Genomic DNA, 18,536 nt, shown 5'->3' with positions numbered 1-18,536 from the left:
CCAACACCGGGCTTTGAGTCCAGAATATCCTGGACTTGGTATTATTTTTCTACTAGAGAACTAAACCCATGTTTAAGTGCTTTCTTTTAAAACATACCTGGAGGACAAGCTGATGGTGAGTCTGGTAACTCTTCACGTGTTTGGAAACTACAACCCAACTCTGACTATTCTAAGAGGAAAAAGTTGATTTAACGACCAGCACCCTTCTGTTCCTCACCTATTTCTGGGCCCAGGACAGGAAGTGGTGAAAGGGCATTTTTATGAGAGGTGGGACACCAAGGTTTAATTTTCTCAGGTTGAGGAAGGCTTTGAACCTAAACCTCACTCTTCAGGGTACTGCAGTGTCTCAGATACAATGTAAAGATTGGGATGCATGTTCTCATTCACTTCTATTTCTGTGCATCTTTTAAAGGAAAGTAGATGCAATGATGAGAAGCAAAATTATAGCAGGAGAGGGGAGTTTTGGTGCAAGTAGGAAGATGCTGTGTGGGTGTTCTGGGTATCAAATGCCCACCAAAGGGTGCTTGTGGCCATCTCTGGGCTTGACTTAGGAGTCCAAAAACATATTCAATCCCTGTTTAAGTATTACTTAAGGATTAGAAGTCAAAACTAGAAAACAGCTGTGAATTTACAAGCAATGCATCTACTAAGACAATTTAGGAGAAGCTGTTATGCTCATTCATCTTTTAAAATTGTGAAGTCAAGATGTCAAAAATGAGCATCCTTTTGAAAGATGAGCTAATACAACAGCAGGGTTTGTGCAGAGATCAAAAGCTGTGATGTATTTTGGAGATGAGCAGATTATGCGTTGTTTGGACTTTGAAGGCAGCACTTGTTCTTATGAAGCCTCATTCAGCACTGAAAAAATGTTGTTCCAGCAAACTTTGAGACATTGCATAATGAGTTTTTATAGGTGTATAGTGCAAACTGGTGCCAGAATTGCTAAGAAGCATGCAGCTAATGATAATTAATATAAACCTGTATAATAAGGGGGCTTTTTCATGTGTGAAAAAAATTGATATTTATAAAAGTTCTCTTACAAAAGGTCGGGATTGAATTAAAGATTCTAAAAGAGAGGGAAGTTTAAGGAATCTCTTCAGATGGGTAACTGAAAACTACAGGAGAGAGGGATCAATCTAATATAAGCAAACTTGCCAGCATAGTTATGTGAAATATGAATTTTAAAAGTCATTAATGAATTAACTATATGAAAGGGAGCATTTTATCATCTAAAAAAAACATGCAGGAGAGATAAAGGAAATTGGAATGGAAAACTGGTATTAGAAAGAGAAAATTAATTTATTAATATGCTGTATTACAAGCAATGGCTTGAACAATTCCATAATAGAGCCTTTGAATACTAACTGAGTGAGAAGAAATTACAAAAAAAAGCAGAAAGGTTTCTACCAGGTCAAATTTATCAGAATTATTAATATTTTTATAATATATTATCTTCCTCTTGGAAATAAACGTTATTTATTTAATTTCCCGAGAGAAAAGTTATTTTAACATGGTGAGTTTTAAAATCCAAGAGTTGGCTTGAGAGCAAATACTGAGCTGTTAGTGCTGGGTGTTGGGTACCTAGCTGGTGTGCCCTTTATGAGCATTTCTCTCCTACTTCAGTGAATATCCCTGGGACATGTTGAAATTGCAGAGGTGTCTGATTTGTAGCCCCAGAGACAGGGATCTGTCACATGCTGTCTCCTGGGAAGGCTGGGATGCTCTCCAGCCAGGCGTGAGTGGTGCAGAGCTCCTGGCTCTGCAGCACAGCCTGCAGAAGCATCCCGAGTTTGGTCTAGGTGCAGCTTCCCATTGCCTTCTGGCAAAACAGGCACGCTTCCCTCACCCTCCACAACCTCCTCCCCAAAACCCAATCCTCTGTCACTTGCATTTTTTTTATTACAGCATGTTGATGAACAGCTGACAGATTTCAGATTCATGCTTTCACAGCTTCACATTTGCAGATGGCAATATTCTAGCATATTTTAAAAAAATTAAGTTGGAGGTGGACACTTTTTGAAAATTTGGCACAAAAATGTTATGCATTTCATTTAATATCTCCTGTATTATTTTCAGGTGGAAGACTGGAGATCAGTTTAAACCCAGAGCACAGCTAGGCTATTCTGAAACTTTTAGGATGTGTTCCTTTTATGTTCTGCATCTGGTTAGAGCATTGCTGCATTTTCCTATCACATGAAGCTCTCAGTTTTCTCCTCAGATGGGATTTTGAGATAAGATACTAGAGCAAGTCAGAGAGTACTGTTTTAAATTGGATTTGGAACTGGCTTCCCAGGAAAGTGGTGGGATCACCATCCCTGGAGGTTTTTAAAAGACATGTGGATGTGGCACTGGTGGATATGGTGGACAAGGCAGTGCTGGGTTAACAGTTGGACTCGATCTTAGAGGTCTTTTTCAAATGTAGTAATTCAGATTCATATAGGATTGTAAACATGAATTGTACTATGCAGAAAGAGGTAGTCCTTGGGAAATACTGAAGCTGTAAAAGATGACTGTAGCTTAACAACTCTTTGTTTTGCAGAATGGTATGGGCACCTTTTTTAAAACATGGAAAGCAGACAATTTTGTGTTGGCCTCCTCAGAGCAGTATTAGACTTGAATAAGACAATGAGCTACTAAAAGTGGAAAGTGGAAGTTGTTCTTCTTGACCTTAAGACAGCTTATTTGCAAAAGTAGCAAGATCAGAGTTCTTGAAGAAGCCTGGCCTTTTCAGTGAAACAATGCAAAACTCCATCAATATGAAGAGTACTAAACTGTAGCCACATTATCCTGTTAAGCTGATGCTAAATATAGAAAGGATTTTCAGTTCCTTACAGGGATTTCCTTGCTTGTGACTAAATGCAGCACCAAGGTTTTATGAAAATCTTATTTTCTTCATGCCTTTGAATGTTTTTGGTACAATGAAGTTTGGCAGTCTGATTGTCTTCAGATGATGCCATTGTTTACATGCAATTTTTGCATTTTCCTAGCACAAAACCAATTTTTTTTTCTGAACTGGAACACTGGAAGGGGAGGCAGAGGGAGCACTGAACAAAATGGTTTTCTTAAATTCTTATGAAATCTGCCATGTGAAGCTGTGACCACCTAGAAATAAAAATACACAGCTTTCCCTATGTCAGTGTGATAATATTGACTATAACTCTTACATTTCTGAAACTCCTCTTAGTTTTGTTTGGAAATCACAGCAATAACATTTATTTAGTTGCTGATGTTTATAACTTCTACTTCAACTTTGAGAATTATGCTTTAAATCTCTGAGTAATGGAGCAATTAGAGACCATAAGAGCATGAGGACTGTGCTCAGAGAAGAACACATGCACAAATTTAATAGTTTCATTTGTAATTACTGAAGTGTTTCCTCAATACAGAACATTATCTGAACAAGGTCCTAATGTCAAATAACCTCTCTAACATTGCAAAACTGCCCTTGGCTTACTTAAGCTAGACTAGGTCTTGGGAAGAAACTGGCTTATGGCATGGGCATTTCCAGGGCATTTATCACCAACATCGTAGAATCATAGAATATTTTAGGTTGGAAAAGACCTTAAGATCTTTGAATCCAACTGATTACACAGCAAGTCCAAGTCCAGCACTAGACTGGCTTTAAGTGCCACATCTACACATCTAAAACTGCAGAGTGTTTGGCAGCACCTCTGTTCTGTGTACACGTGGTGCAAACTCTAAGCAAGCTGCTTGGGTTTTTTTCTCCAGAGATAAAGAAGATGGATGGTTCATGTCTAGAAACTGATGTTACCTTTCTCTTAGATGCCTCTTTCATTATGGGTCAAATTGATAAATTGATCTTTGTGAGTGTCTGTTGACAGAAAAATATCCAGATCTGTCTCCTCCTCATGAAGGGACTGTAAAGTGAAGTAAAATGGCCCTGCTCCAGTGCCTCTCACAGTGTTTTGCTTGCTCTTGCAGATGTGCAGTGCAAGACATGGACGTTTCCCCTCCACTGCCTCAGAAACAGTTTCATTTTCAGCACTTGTGTTCTTCTGAGAAAGGAGTGTGCAACCAGAGCCTGCCTGGGAGGCAGCTCATGCTCAGGTGCACATGGGATGAGCATGTTCCCACACTGACTCCTGAGCTTGCTCCTCATTTTTTCGTGTTGCAGGATATCTCTGGTGAAACCATCCTGTCATGTGAACTCAAGAACTCTTAGTGGAAGAGCATTTGGCTATATTAGAAGCTTTAAGCAGAGTTCATATTACCAGTTTGCTTTTATTTTTTTCCATTCTGCAGGGTACTGAATCCACTATGTAGATTATTCCCTTGTTTTCTTTGCATGTGCCTTCACTTGTCTCTGTCTTATGCAGTTTTTCTAGCTTCAACGCTGCCCATTCAGGATTTGCCCCCATGGCTCCTTTGCCTGTCTCCTCATTACTGTGCAGCTGCAGCCTGCATGAGAGCTGCTGGGAAAAGGTAAGTGAACTTGGACCCGAATCACAAGGACAGAGGAGCAAGGACTGACACTTCTTTTTAAGCCAACTAAAACTTGTGGGAGATGTTGTCTTTTGCCATTAGGTCCAGCCCAGCTTGGAATGAATTTGCAGTTCTCTGCAGCATCTTTTGTATAGCTGCCACAGTTGGGAACATTAAATTCTGGAACCACAAAATGCTGTCTAAAAAGCAGCACAGCTGTCAATGAAAAGCAGTTTGCCACTGGAATATGTCCAGTGCCTGGGCCACTGCAGAGGAACATGCCAAAAAACCAGAAAGAGATGATTGCTTAGAAACCAAATTCAGAAATTAGATTTTCCAACCACATATTCACTGAACTATTCATTTACCAATCAATATGATAGTACTGAACAGAATGATTGGAGTGCTGAATATATATTATAAGCTATCAAAAATAATTACATGATTGTTTCTACCCCTTTTTAAGACTTACTGTAATAGTGAATTTCCTTCACATCCAAAGATTAATATAACAAAAATAGGTGTATTAGCTAAATTAATGTCAGGAATTACACATTCCTCAAAGGTAGGTACTGTAAGAGCCTAAATGAGAGATGCGGGACTCCAGGCGGCTCTTCCAAAATGCAGTTTATTACATGCAAGATGTTACAGCAGTCCAGGGTCGTGGGCGACAGAGCCTGTGTCTAGAGCTGTCAGCTGCAGCTGCAGGCAGGCCTGGAGACCCTTAGTTTAGGTTACAAATGCATTATATACTTTTCTTTGCTGAGCATCTTAATACAGTAGAACCAATCTATACCTTAACTTTTATCTATAGCCTATCATAACTAATACAATTACCATATTCATGTTAGTATTCTCCAATCACTAAATGTTAGTACATTATAGTTTAAGCTAGAAGGTGTTTTTCAGTTTTCTTGCAGTGGAAAATTCTGAGACCTTTTTTCTACTTGCAACATTTGCTGACTTGTTTGCCTGTGCTATCTTTCTGCTTGGTAAAAACATCTTCTTGTTTGAGGTGGGTTTATCCTTTGTTCTGAGTCATAAAAACCCCCATCTAACTAACATACCCTTTGCCTCCTTGGTTATCCAGTAAGACTGGCTCAGCAATTCTTTTCTTCTGTATCAAAACTTGCTTCCATCTCTATTCCTTCCTCAGCTTCTACATTCAAAAATCTTTCTGCTAAGCATACATATCTGTGAGACTTTCTTGTCAAACTTTCATCCTTCCCAACAAGGTACAATAAGTAACTTAAAAGTTTTTATATTCTAGTTCTAAACAGAAGCTCTGAAATAAGTTTTATTCATAATCCTCAGTACCCTTCAACTAAAGCATAATTTCTAGACTTCTATTGTCCTTATTACTAGGAAGCCTGTTTCACTTATCTGTGTTTAAATCTTTAGGCAGTAACAGGTAATTTTTTTATTCAATCATTCCTGCATAGCCTCTGTCTTTTAAAAAATACTAAACAAACTATGTTATATGCTTGTCCAAGTTTTCAGATGAGATGTTTTGTAACACCTGGCAGGACAGGCAGGCATATGCTTAGCAACAGACTTGCTCCAGGTTATGGTCTGTAGTTCACAGTAGGTCCCTGGGGAAATTTGTGGGCCTGGCTTTGTCTCAGTGGGGCTGTCACTACTGTGCCTAAGCTAAAGGAAGGGGTTGGAACTACAGCTGTCTGATTCAGCAGGAGTTTTAGCACTCAGAGCAGAGAGGTGCAAGCATCTGTCTATGGCCAGCACTGGGATTTAATGCACTGCCTTCCTAAAAAGCCCAGCCCAGCACACTGAGCAGTGTGGGTGTCCTCTGCAGGGCACAGCTCAGGTGTCACAGCGGCACTGCCAGCAGCACTGCCAACACCCTTTTGGGTTCTGGAGCTGATTTAAGCCCTGCAGCCAGCTGCCTTGGTTGGGACCCAGCAGAGGTGTGTGGGGTAAGTGTAGCAGTATCCAAACCTTGATACTAAGCTGTGCAATTCCTGACAAAATTTTAGGGAGTCAGATGAAACATACTGCCGGTGCAAGAGGCAGTATTATGTGACAGCCACCACGCTGCTGTGCTGCAGCATGTGTCTATGTCCCCTTCTCCAAAGGATTTCACAAGGATGATTTCTCCCTTTGTGGTGGGCTTCACTCACTGGGCTCCTGGCAGGGAAGTGGAGCTGTGCAGTGAGTGCCAAACATGTCACAGCCCCCTCTGCATTCCCTTTTTTCTCCATGGCTTTGCAGAGTAGCCACATCATCACAGAAATATTTGTATCATGCACATCTTGGTGTTTAACAATATCATGTGCTTGGTATAAGCTGCAAATTGTACCACATGGCACAAGGCAGTGGGAGGCAGCAGATCTGCTCCAAATCTCTCTGTAGGAGCGTGCCTTTGGGAGCTCAGCTGTAGGTGATTTTATTTTCAGAGATAGAGGAGTTCGTGTTTTTGCTCATTGAGTAGGTGGATAGATTTGGATTATGCAGGTCCTGGTGGGAGGAGGACAGAAGTGGACTGGATGGTCCCTCTGTGTATGCACTGGCCTGTCTGCACCAAGACCCAAGGGATCTGTTGGATGGAGACCGTGCTGTGAGGGCTTGAAATAGTCTACCCCAAATCAGTCTCAGTGGCCAAATCCTGCTGGTTCTCATATGCTGGGGCTCAGGGAGTGAGTGGGCTGGAGGGGATGAGCTGTGCTGCACAGGGAGGCAGACACTGCAGAGGGACAGGTCAGTAGAGAGAGCTGTGCCAGGGCCTGGGCACAAGTATGGAACACCTTGGTGGGATGCAGCATCACCCTCTGTGTGTCCTCTCCTGCTCACAGCCAGAGACATTGGCCCCATTGCCACAACGTTCTATCTTGCTCCTCCCCAGTCCTCTTGTTTTCTCTTTTAGGGCTTGACTTGGCTCCTACACACTGAGGGAACGCACAGAGCATCCCCCAGGATGCATGCACAGACAAGCATTTGCTCCTTGGGTGCCATGGTGTGGTCAAGGTGTGGTCAAGGTTTGTTAGATGGCTCTGTGGGCTTGGTGTGGACTCTAGAGGCCTGGCTGTTAGAGGTGCAGTTGTCATAATGCATTTTGCTTAAGGGATTCTACTGGTTTTGGCTGGGATTGTGTTAATTTTTTTCATAGCAGCTCATGTGGGATATTTTTTGGATCTTCAAACAAAACAGTGTTGATAACACACCCACGTTTTAGCTCTTGCTGAATAGTGCTTACACAGGATTCAAGACCATTTCTGCTTTCCAGACTACCTCGCCAGTGGCCAGGATGAGTGTGCACAAAAGGTTGTGAGGGGAGACAGCTGGGACCCCAGCTGGCCAAAGGAATGTTCAAGACTACCATATGACATGATGCTCAGCAGTAAATCTTGTGAGGGAGGGAACTCCCCAGGACTGCTGTTGCTTGGAGTCTGTCAGCATTGGTCAGCTGGTGATGAGCAAGATTTTTGTGGTTTTTTTCCATGACTTTTTTTTCTTGGCTTTATTTTTCTATTTTGTTAGTTTTTATTTTACTTATTAAACTATCTTTATCACATGAGTTTTTACAATTTACATATACTCCCAGAACCTGCTTATGGTTGTGTTTGCGGTGATAAGAGGGCTTGTTTGTTTTGCTTGGATGTTTTTACATCCAATTAGGCTTAATTATTGAATTTAGTGTATATGTAGGAAATTAATTTTTTTTCTTTTCTTGCAATACTATTTTCTCTTTCAAGACCAACTTAAGGCAGTTTTAGGGAGACATCAAAAGCACAGCAGCTGATATTGAAATGCAAGTACTGGCTTCACACAACCGCATGTTGTCTTTAGCCTCATTGGATTACAAGATCACCAGTGTTTCAGAATAAATTTTACTGAACATCAAATAAATTACAGTACAAAATAATACTAATTACCATCTTCCCGCCACAAAGGATTCCAAGCAAAACTAAAGGAGAAGTCTATCCTTTCACTGGCATGCTGGAGCTTCACAGAGAACAGGCTTATTGTTAAATATTCAAGAAAGGATCCCAGGAGCTTTTGAAAGCGGCTTTGTGTATGAGGTTCACTGCAGGGAGAAGCTGGGACTTGGATAAACATTACTCACATCCTTGGAAAAGGCCCTTCCTTGTAGGCACATGTGCTGTGAAGAAGCAGCTCATCTCTTTGGTCACAGGTGGCTCAGGAGGGTGGCTGATAACTGGGAAGGGTGGCTGATAATGGGAAGGGTGGCTGATAATGGGAAGGGTGGCTGATAACCTCTCTGAGGCTCCACACACTGAGCTGCAGGTGAGAAATCTGCACAGGGCCTGTGAGTGCTGAGGCACTGCCGGAGACCACAAACTCCTAGTCATGCTATACTAGCACGCAAAAAACCCCAAACCTGTGTCATCATCCTCTCCTTCCCCTACAAGAAAGTGAATGTTATCTTTTTCGTCAGATCTGCTGCAGGTAATGCTTGTGAGCGTGCTTGCAGTGAGCAATATGTGTGCAGATGGACTGCATGTTTCAGAGCTCAGCACTGAATTTTTAGAGCTATCTGGGCTAGTGTGTTGTGCCACTGGTTACCATCACATCATACAGAGCTGCCTGGAAAGCACAGAGAAGACACAACTCTGTCAGAAGCTTGAATCTGGGTTTGTGCCTCAAGCCAGCAAAGCTGTGGCAGGCTGGCTTTCAGCTCTGGGGAAAGGTGTTTAGTGGCCAGGACATGCTCTCTCATCATACTGTCTCTTGGGCAGCATCCCCACAGGCTCCTTTCCCTCAGTGTATGGGCACTTTACAGCCTTCCTCTGGCTTTAATTCAGACACATTCATTCTGCATTTGGAAGCCCTTGTCTGTGGATCTGGATTACAAGTTTATTTACCAGCAGTCTCTTTTTTTTTTTTCCTGGAGAAAAAGGATTGATAAAAAAGCAACAAAGACAAAAAGTTATACTTACAAAGCTGTACTGCATATCTTTAGAACAATTCTTTAATATAATAGTTGTCCTAAACTAATGTTGAGGAGGAAATCCCAGAAAAAAATTACTTTGGAAAAATTCATATAGTTTAATGAATGTCCATTAGTGCACTTCCTTACTTTTTGTTTCCTCAGCCATTAATCAAAAAGATTCATATTTACTGTTTGCAAACAATAAAACTAAAATAATAACAAAATTAAATATCTTCAATAATAATCTCAAATGGCTGATACTGTGTTTTTGTCATCCTTATCAGAGTGGGTTAATTTTTTCCCATCTCAATAAAAACTAGATTTTTTAAAACTTTTTTTTTTAACACTATCAAAATATTATTTTCTGTTGTGGAGTGCAGAGACTGCTTTATGTTGGAGAGATACAGTTTTCTCTAGAACTGACTTTGTACTTCTAGCATGTGGAGAAGTAAAAACACAATGTTTTTACTGGACAATAATAAAGAGATTATAGCAGCAGTTTTGTTGTGTGGGTCCTGTTCAGAGATAACAGTTCTTAACCTTTTGTCTTCCCCCCTTTATATTAAACACTTAATGAATGTCACTGTAAGGTGGTATTACCATGAACGAATTTTAACAAGTTATGATGGAAAACTGAAAGAAGTACCTTGTGTAAAAAGTCTTTGTCAAGTTTCTGTTTCAACAAAGTTACTTTCAGATTCCATATCTATTAGTCCTTTTCATTGAGACCATGTTCAGCTGTCCTTAAGACACACTTGCTGAATCTGCCTTAGTTTCTGTGTAAGCTGCTTCTGACGTGGTAGCCTTTGCAAGCATGTGCACATTCTGAAGAGGTGCAGCACATCAGTCCTGTTTCAGCATGCAGAGGTTGAATGTCTCTTGTCACACTGAGCCTCCACGCAGGATGGATCTGAGAAGACAAGGAGTGCTGCAGAGAGAGAAGTTGTTGTGATGCAAATGTGTGACACACACAAACATGTTCACGAGAACACCCCAGTAGTCATAAAATATTCAACCTCACCCAAATGCTACAAAGACTATTCAAACACTCCTAATTGACATGAATACAGAATTTCTCTTATGTTCTTCTATTCATATCATAGCCAGTCTCATTTTAGGGAAGATATTTCTTCCTGCCAAGTAGGATTGGAAGCACAGTTTCAAACTAAAGAAATAAAAGTGGTAGGAGAACCATGAGAGCACACAGTGTTTGCCCACTGCTCAGTGGCAGGAGGGATGAAAGATGAGGGGACCACTTGACAGGGCAGAACAAAAACCCCAAATCAACCATAGGTAGGGTTGTTCCCATGGAATAATGTCAACAAACCTGTCAATGTAGTCTAGGGTCAAAAGAGAAAAAGGTAAACCCCAGCCCTCCACCTGGGGATCTGTGAAAAAGTTTAGAAAGGTTTGCTTTTCTGTTGTTCTTACTCAAATCTCAGTGCAGCTTGTTCTCATAACTTTATGAGGATTATGTCATGTAAATTGGCTACAGCAAGAGTTCATTTGCAGTTTGATGAAGGAGAAACCTGGTGACTCCTGGCCAGTGCTGAGAGTTGGCCCTAGCACACTGACTAGAAAACTTGGAGACCAATTGCAACGTACATCAGAATAAGGTCCATCCCTGCCTTTGACATGGGATGCCCACGGTTCCTTTCCTTCTTTGGCCTCTAACTGCAGGTGTGAGAAGACTCAGACTGTTGCCTCATGCTCATGGGAAAGTTGAATTGCAGAAAGAACAACTAAGAAATAAGAAAAAGGGGAAGTACAAGGACAATAATCTTTCTTCAGTTTATGTGATTTTATGTCTCACTCTGCCTCTCAGCATGGAAGACACAAATGTAGCTCTTTGGGCCACCAGAGGAAGGATATAAATGGTTTTGATAGAATCAGTCAGACTGATGGGCTGTGAATGCTCCATATTGCTTTACACGCAGCCTTTGAGCTTCTGCCCACATTTCATGTATGCCTCACCAGCAGCAAGATAAGTTTAGAAATATGACTTTTCCAAAAAACTCACATGAAAGTGCACACTGGTTTGCAGATTGGCCTCAAGCACATTTTTGTTCTTTTTCTCAAAAAAGCATCAAAATGGCATCTGCTTTCATATTTTCAAACCAGAGTGATCCTGTGAAATTGTCTTTTAAAATTGCACAAGTATGAAGAGTACTAATTCAAGATGAAATTATTAGTTATAATAGAAGATTGAACCTTAAGATTAAGAATAATTGAATTGATGGAAAAAGTCTTAGTGAATGCCATTATGTAAAGACATCAGTAGCCACTGGTTAATATGTAGTGTGCCAAGAGAAGGCATTTTTGAAGTATGAAGGTGTCTTTGTGCAGACCAGGAAAAAACAGCAAAGATGCAAGAGAAAAGTTACATGGTGAGTCTCAAATTCTTACTGAAATCTACTCATCCAAAGTCTGCTCCTAAAAAGATTAATGTCCTAGAAATCTAACTATGAAAGGAAATCTAGATTATCTGTCCAACTCTGAAAATGAAAAACGGTAAAAGAATAAATGGCAACACAATAATTCAGGACTAAACTAGAAAGCTTAGTCTTTTTTTACTGCTTTTGATGATATAAATAGATACAGAAAATTATTTCCGGGAATGGATCTGGGGGAAAAAAAAGTATTATTTTAATGTATTTAAAGTCTATGAATTAAAATTTAGGCATAAATTCTGGACCTTAATATTTTTCTTCTCTTTATGTAAGATTACTCCTCCTCCTCCAAAAATATTCCTATTGATAGAATTTGGGAATACTGTCTAACATATGAAAGCACATCTGAATATGGCTTATTGTGAGTGTAGAGTTCATGGTTTCTGTGAGTGATCCATGTTTCATCTGTCTGTGATTGATTATAACAATCATATCCCTCACTGGACTTGCATTTCTGTAATAAAAATTACCATGTGGGAATTGAAAGTTAGTTTTTCTACAGTCATGTATATACACAATTTTTTCCGTCAAAGGGCAGTGCAGTAAATATTCACAATCTTAAACCTTGCTTGTTCTTTTGTAATAATTTAAATAGTGTGTTGAATTCATATCATAGTCTGTGCAGAGATGGATTTCACTCAAATTAAATGGAGGCTCCAGTAATATTCAATGACAAAAGTGTTTGTCAATTCAAAAATGCTCATGGGTATGACTCTAATAAATGCATTACAAAATATGTGATGACTCATGCAAAATATTTGAAAGCATGTGTTCAGACTAGAAAGGAGTGTCTGCTAGTTTAGAAAAATGTTTATAAACAAGAAGCATTTTTTTTTCCACCAGATTAAACAAATTGATGGTTACTTTGCTCCAGGCAGCAAATATTTTGCCTTCTCTGTACCACCAGCATGGGTTATTTCACTTGTCTTTTCTTGTATTTTGCCACATTGAGAAACCTTTAGACATTCCATAATGCTACAGTTCATCTGAGATCAACTAAGGTCAATCTAAAATATGTCTGGTTCCCCTCTGAGATTTTTCAGTCCCTGAATGACCCTCACAGAGCCTTCTAAATGCCCTTTCCTTTCCTTTCCTTTCCTTTCCTTTCCTTTCCTTTCCTTTCCTTTCCTTTCCTTTCCTTTCCTTTCCTTTCCTTTCCTTTCCTTTCCTTTCCTTTCCTTTCCTTTCCTTTCCTTTCCTTTCCTTTCCTTTCCTTTCCTTTCCTTTCCTTTTTTCTGTAAGCATTTAGAAATGATACACCATTCTGTTTCTAAAGAAAAATCAAAGAAATTCCACTACTGAGAGCTCTGCCCCTCACTGGTGCAAGGGGCTGAGAACATGAGAACACAGCCCAGGTAGCAGTTAATAAGGATGCTAATTGCTTCAGTTTCCTTCTGCCAAGCCTCACCCTTTTTTTCTGAGCTCTGACTCCATTTTCATCAGACAGTACAGAATCTTGTACTGGTCATTGTTTGCTGCACCTGAAGTACAGGTATCTGTGGCCACTGGGCCCCTCTTGCACTTTCAACTCTCCCCTGTCTGGAATGCAGGAGGCAGGACTGCCCTTTGGAAGTGGGAATGCTTTGGGCATTTCCTGATAATACTTTTCTGCTAGGAAGTGCCCCAGTATTTTTAATATGATTTGCAAAGGTCTTCATTATCGGTATGTTTAAGTATCCAGAAACATTCTGATCTCAAATTTTCTTCTCAGTATTGTAAAAGTTGTCCAGCTCTCCATGGGAGAGTTTATCTACAAAGCACATGTTGGTGTTTAAAGCGTTATCTGGCATTCCCAAGATCTAATGAAATCATTCAACATGGGTTGATTAGCCTGTTCAGGAGACTGGCATAATGCAATTATGTGTTCTCCAGCACCTGATAGAATTTCTACAACCTCTCACTATCATTTACTGTGTCATTGTCACTGTATTCTGCTGTCACAAAACTTCAGGACTCCTTCAGCTTCTTGAACTCTTGCTTAGATTTTCATCCCAAGTCCACTTAAAGCCTCTGCCTTGTAATTGCTCTTAATGCTGGCAATCTGTGCAGGAAAATCAGCCCCAAACACCCCACTTCTCTAATATTTAGGGTCTTTGGCATACTTCCTCTCCTGGGTGACACACCTTCCAGTGAGGGCACAAGAATTTTAATCTTTTAACTTCTGCATTTTTCCACCATGGATTTTTTTTTTCTTCACAGCAGTCCTGACCCCATGTAGTTTATCAGTTTTTGCAGCCAATCTGGAGGCTGTTTGCTTTATCTTTTTTTGTAAAGTTTTGGCATATCCGTCATTTAACTCTCTCCAATGTAAGGCAACCTGCTTCTGAGATTGAATGTGTAAGTGCTTTTCACTGTGCATGTTTCTGCCAGAAACTCTTGGTCATGACTGCAGACCACCAAGATGAATGTCAGGGCTAATATCTAAACCTTCATTCTGAGAAATGATCTCTTCCTAGCACAGTAAGTAGGTACACTTGAATGCATGCACTTGTGCAAGATCCATTGACTTCAGATGTGCTTAAACCATGTCTTTGAGTGTCTTAGTGAATCACCTTTATGATCAAAATCCAGATTTCAAAGTAATGCCCTTTGAGCAGATTAAGATCTTGTAAGGTATTTCTGTGAGAAACTGCTTAAAGATTATTTTATTTTCTAATTCTTCAGTTAGGTGACTCAGCTCCTTCTGATCATTCACAAATATCTGCTGGAAATCTTTAACCAGTTCAGGAAAATTCTGGCAGCTTCAAACTGAATCTGTCTTTCAAAGGTGGCTGTCACCTCTGCTTAGTGATAGTCAGAGAGCAGGAACAAAGTCCCAAACAACCAGCATAAATTAACCTGAAAATAGCAGCATTAAATATTGAATGGCTCTGGAGACTGCACATCTTTGGGTTATTCATTAACATAATTATAGGTAAGGTTTTGTCCAACAAAATTTTTCTTTGGGAAATCTCATTCCTTTAGCCGCAGTTTATGAAACCCACTGCCTCAGGGTGTTGTTCCATACCCCTCTCTGATCTCACCTGTAGCTCAGGGGCATGAAAGGAGTTGGGTACTCACCTGAATTGCCCCCTCCACCATCAGCACTTACATCCAACACCCAGAGCCTCCAAGACATCACTTAATATTGCCTAATCCCAAAGGGGTCTAGTTTTCCAGAACTCCCAGAAGTAAATCTGTACAGCTTCCTGCACAGCTGACTTGGGTGTGGCAGCTGCTTTCTTTGTCTTTGGTAGAGCAGCAACTGTGAGGCTGCAACCCTTCCCCAGTTTTGCAATGAGGGCTTCAGGTGCTCAGAATTGTAGATGGAGGTACAGTTTCCAAATCTTGAGGACCGTAAGTTGCCTCTGTGCACATGGAAGTGGGTCACCCATGTCCTTGAGTATCCATCCTTTCAGACTTCCCTGAGCTTCCTTGCCCCACATTATGCTCTCTAAAGAAAGACATTGCACACTCTACAAATTTTGATCTTAAAATCTTGATAAGGGTGTGTACTATGGAGAAAAAGCTGATAAGGTAATATTTCAGAAGCTGCATTAATCAAATATTTATAAACTAAAATACAATTCCTTAGAATATCATAGAGCTATTTCCCACAAATAGAACATTGGTAAATTTTTTAAACACACACCATTTTGAACTGCAAATTTAATAGGAGCACCTGAGTGACAGCTGGCTTTCATAAACAGAAATTTAGCTTGGAGAAAAGAGGTGATCAGGCTGGCCTATTTTGGGGAATGGCTGGCTGGCTGGGCACAAGGGATTCACAGACATGGAAAGCATGTAACTCAGACAGTCATAAGGGAAACTCACAGGGTATCAGGCTTGCTGCTGTGATCACTGATTCATCTCTTTCCTTAAAAACATTTTTACAGCAGCTAAGTAAGAGCTGGTGCTGTGCTTTGTCTACCTTTTTCAGAGTACAATTCTGAATTTAACCCTGTTTGTGGAATACAGCCTTTTAAAATTTACTCTGTATTCCATACTTATCAAATATCTGTTGCCCAGGAACTGCTTTTCTGTATACCCCTTCCCAGTCCACTGTGGTAAATGCACTATTACCTTACTGGTAGTATTTTTTCCTTCTTGCTTTCCTTCTTAGTTCAACTTCCTATCTGTTCATGACGCCTTGCCTCAGATGAGTTCTTGGCTCAGTTTGCACAGACCTGATGAGGATGGGGTCCTGGAAGGTGTCTGTCCTGCAGGTAGATATAACCTGGGTGCCCTTTGATGGGCTCACCTCTACAGAAAGCAATCAGACTCTTAGGGTGCAAACTGCTTTTCTCTCCTTGTCTTCTGGGGTTTGCAGCCTGCTTTGTAACACCCTGCTTTGTACCATTCTGCTTTGTAACACTGTATAGTGCAGAGATGGCAACACAGCTTTTTAAAAGGGGACATGTAGCCTGATACACAAAAAGCTTTCGAGTTAGAGTGCTTGAGTTGTCTTGCCACATTTGCTTCTGACTTGCTGGAAGATGTTTGGCTCAATCTGTTCCCCAGTTCTTATAGCTGCATTAGTATTGTAGTATGTGCTGATGTCCTTAATAAAGTGAGTTTTATGAATGTCAGAATGATGATTTTTTTGGCTCAGACTCATTCTTCTGAAATGCTTACTCACATGATTTTTTTTTTCCTTTTCAGAGGTTTGAAAGAAAATTTGGCTAGATTGTTCCTTTCAAGTAAAGCAATCTCACATTTGCCATGGTTGGATGCAAAGTTGTTCAGCACTAGCTTGCCATTCATGTTCTCAAAGAACTTCAAAAGGGATGCTTTGATGTATTTTATGGACTCCTTCCAGCTGCTGTATAGCTCACAGTGTCTGTGCTTCTGTAGCAAATCGTGACTTGTGGGATTTTTACTATTTTATTGACTGCCTGAGGAAGTAGTCTGAGGGGTGCCTTTTGAACAACACATAGGAGCTGGATATCAAGATTACAGTCATAAATGGAATGTTTACATCAGCAGCAAAATATCCTGTGCTCCTGAAAAGAGATAACCATTTCTAAAGTCTACAATTCCTTGTAGCTCCTTAGATTTCTGCAAAGGGAAATGCGTGGCATTGTGATTGCTTCTTGGCTTCATTTCCCCGTTTCTCAGCTTCCCAAAGGGGTTTGTTGAAATCCCTTAACAGTCCCACTGGCTCTGCATGTCCTGTGGCACAGCTGTTATCCTCTCCAGGTAGTAACTGGGCTATTAAAACTCCTCTCCATGGAAGCAAATGGGTAGTGCTGGGAAGGGACCAAAGAAGCTTTAGGAACCATTTTACATGGTGGGAAAGCCTGATGTAGCCTGGCAGTGACTGTGTACACATGAGACCATGCACTGCTGTCTGTAAGAGGGATGCTGGCAATGTCCTAACAAAGCCCTGCCTCTCTCCAGGGCTTGTGTATGGAGTGATGTGTGTCATCACTGCAGGATCCCTCACCTGGGGATTTGCTCCAGGCTCCCTGGCTGTGGGGTAGCCTGAGGATAAATGCGAACCTGTGAGCTGCACACGGCTGACTCAGAGCTCCACGGGCGCTGCTCTGCAGCCAGGCAGGGGTACCAGCCACAGCTCTGTGTGCACAGGATTCTAGCTCTTAGGGCTTGTAGCTAATTGCTAGACTTCAACCTTTATTTTAATCCTGGGCCTATCCACAAAGTGTCCTGACATGCTGGGGTCAAGACCAAAGCTGGTAACTGCCGAGGGATGCTGGTGCTTTACCACAGGGGTGAGGGCTCTCAGTCCTGGGTGCAGGCCTGACTAAGCCAAGACTGTGAAGCTATTTGTGCAGGAACTAAGGGCTGTCACTAAGCTGACCATCACATACTCTGATGTTAAAAAACATTGCTTTGAGTGGCTCAAATACTAATATTTTAAAAGAAAACATGCATCAGGCCAAACCAAAAATCCCCTCAGAACTGAATGTTCCACATGGTCCAGACTTCTACCTCTGGGGCAAAGCTGAGAAGCTAAACAGTGTGTGACTGATTTTTAAGTCCATCACTTAATGCACTGTCTGTTGTTCAGATGCTATGATGAGGAGCATGTTATAAGAGCTGACATGGAACAGAACGAGCTTGAAAAAAGTCAGACATCATGTTGAATTTGCGATTCAGATTGAAGTGCATTAATAATAAATTGAAAACATGTATTATACATGGAGGTTCCTATTGAAACATTTCTTGAGGGCAGATGAATTTTAGTGCCATAGCAGAATGATAATAGTTTTAGAGGAAATGTAGATTACTGTAATTTCTCTTGCAAATTGTGTTGAGAAAAAATTATGAACAATGACAGGGCTGCTTACACAGGGTATGTCATAGGGAACTCAACCTACTGCTAAGCTCTGCACTTCCACCTACCAGCCTCAGAATCAGATCTTATGAATCTCTTTGGTGATGGAAGAATAAAAAACATGCAGTGGGCTATAGGTCCAAAAATCACAAGGAACATGTCCAATGGTTTTAAAGGAAAAACTGTTGAAGGAATTAAAGACCTCTAAATGAAGTCACATTGTCCCCAGAAATCGAATCCACTCATCTTGTAAAAAATAAATGAAATAGTGGAAGCTTTCTAGATACTCATTTTTGAGCTTAACCTCAAGGATGATGCATTGCAAGCAGTATCCAGAGGGATTTCCTCCTCCATTAGAAGGCAAGGAGAGATAGACAAGGGATATAGTCACAACAGCACATGCTCTGTTCCCTCAGAGCCTGTAGATCTCCTTTTGCCCCAAACCTTACCTTTTCTT

This window comes from Passer domesticus, chromosome 5 (assembly GCF_036417665.1).
Source record: "Passer domesticus isolate bPasDom1 chromosome 5, bPasDom1.hap1, whole genome shotgun sequence".
Classification (NCBI taxonomy): domain Eukaryota; kingdom Metazoa; phylum Chordata; class Aves; order Passeriformes; family Passeridae; genus Passer; species Passer domesticus.
Note: the sequence above shows the minus strand (reverse complement) of the source record.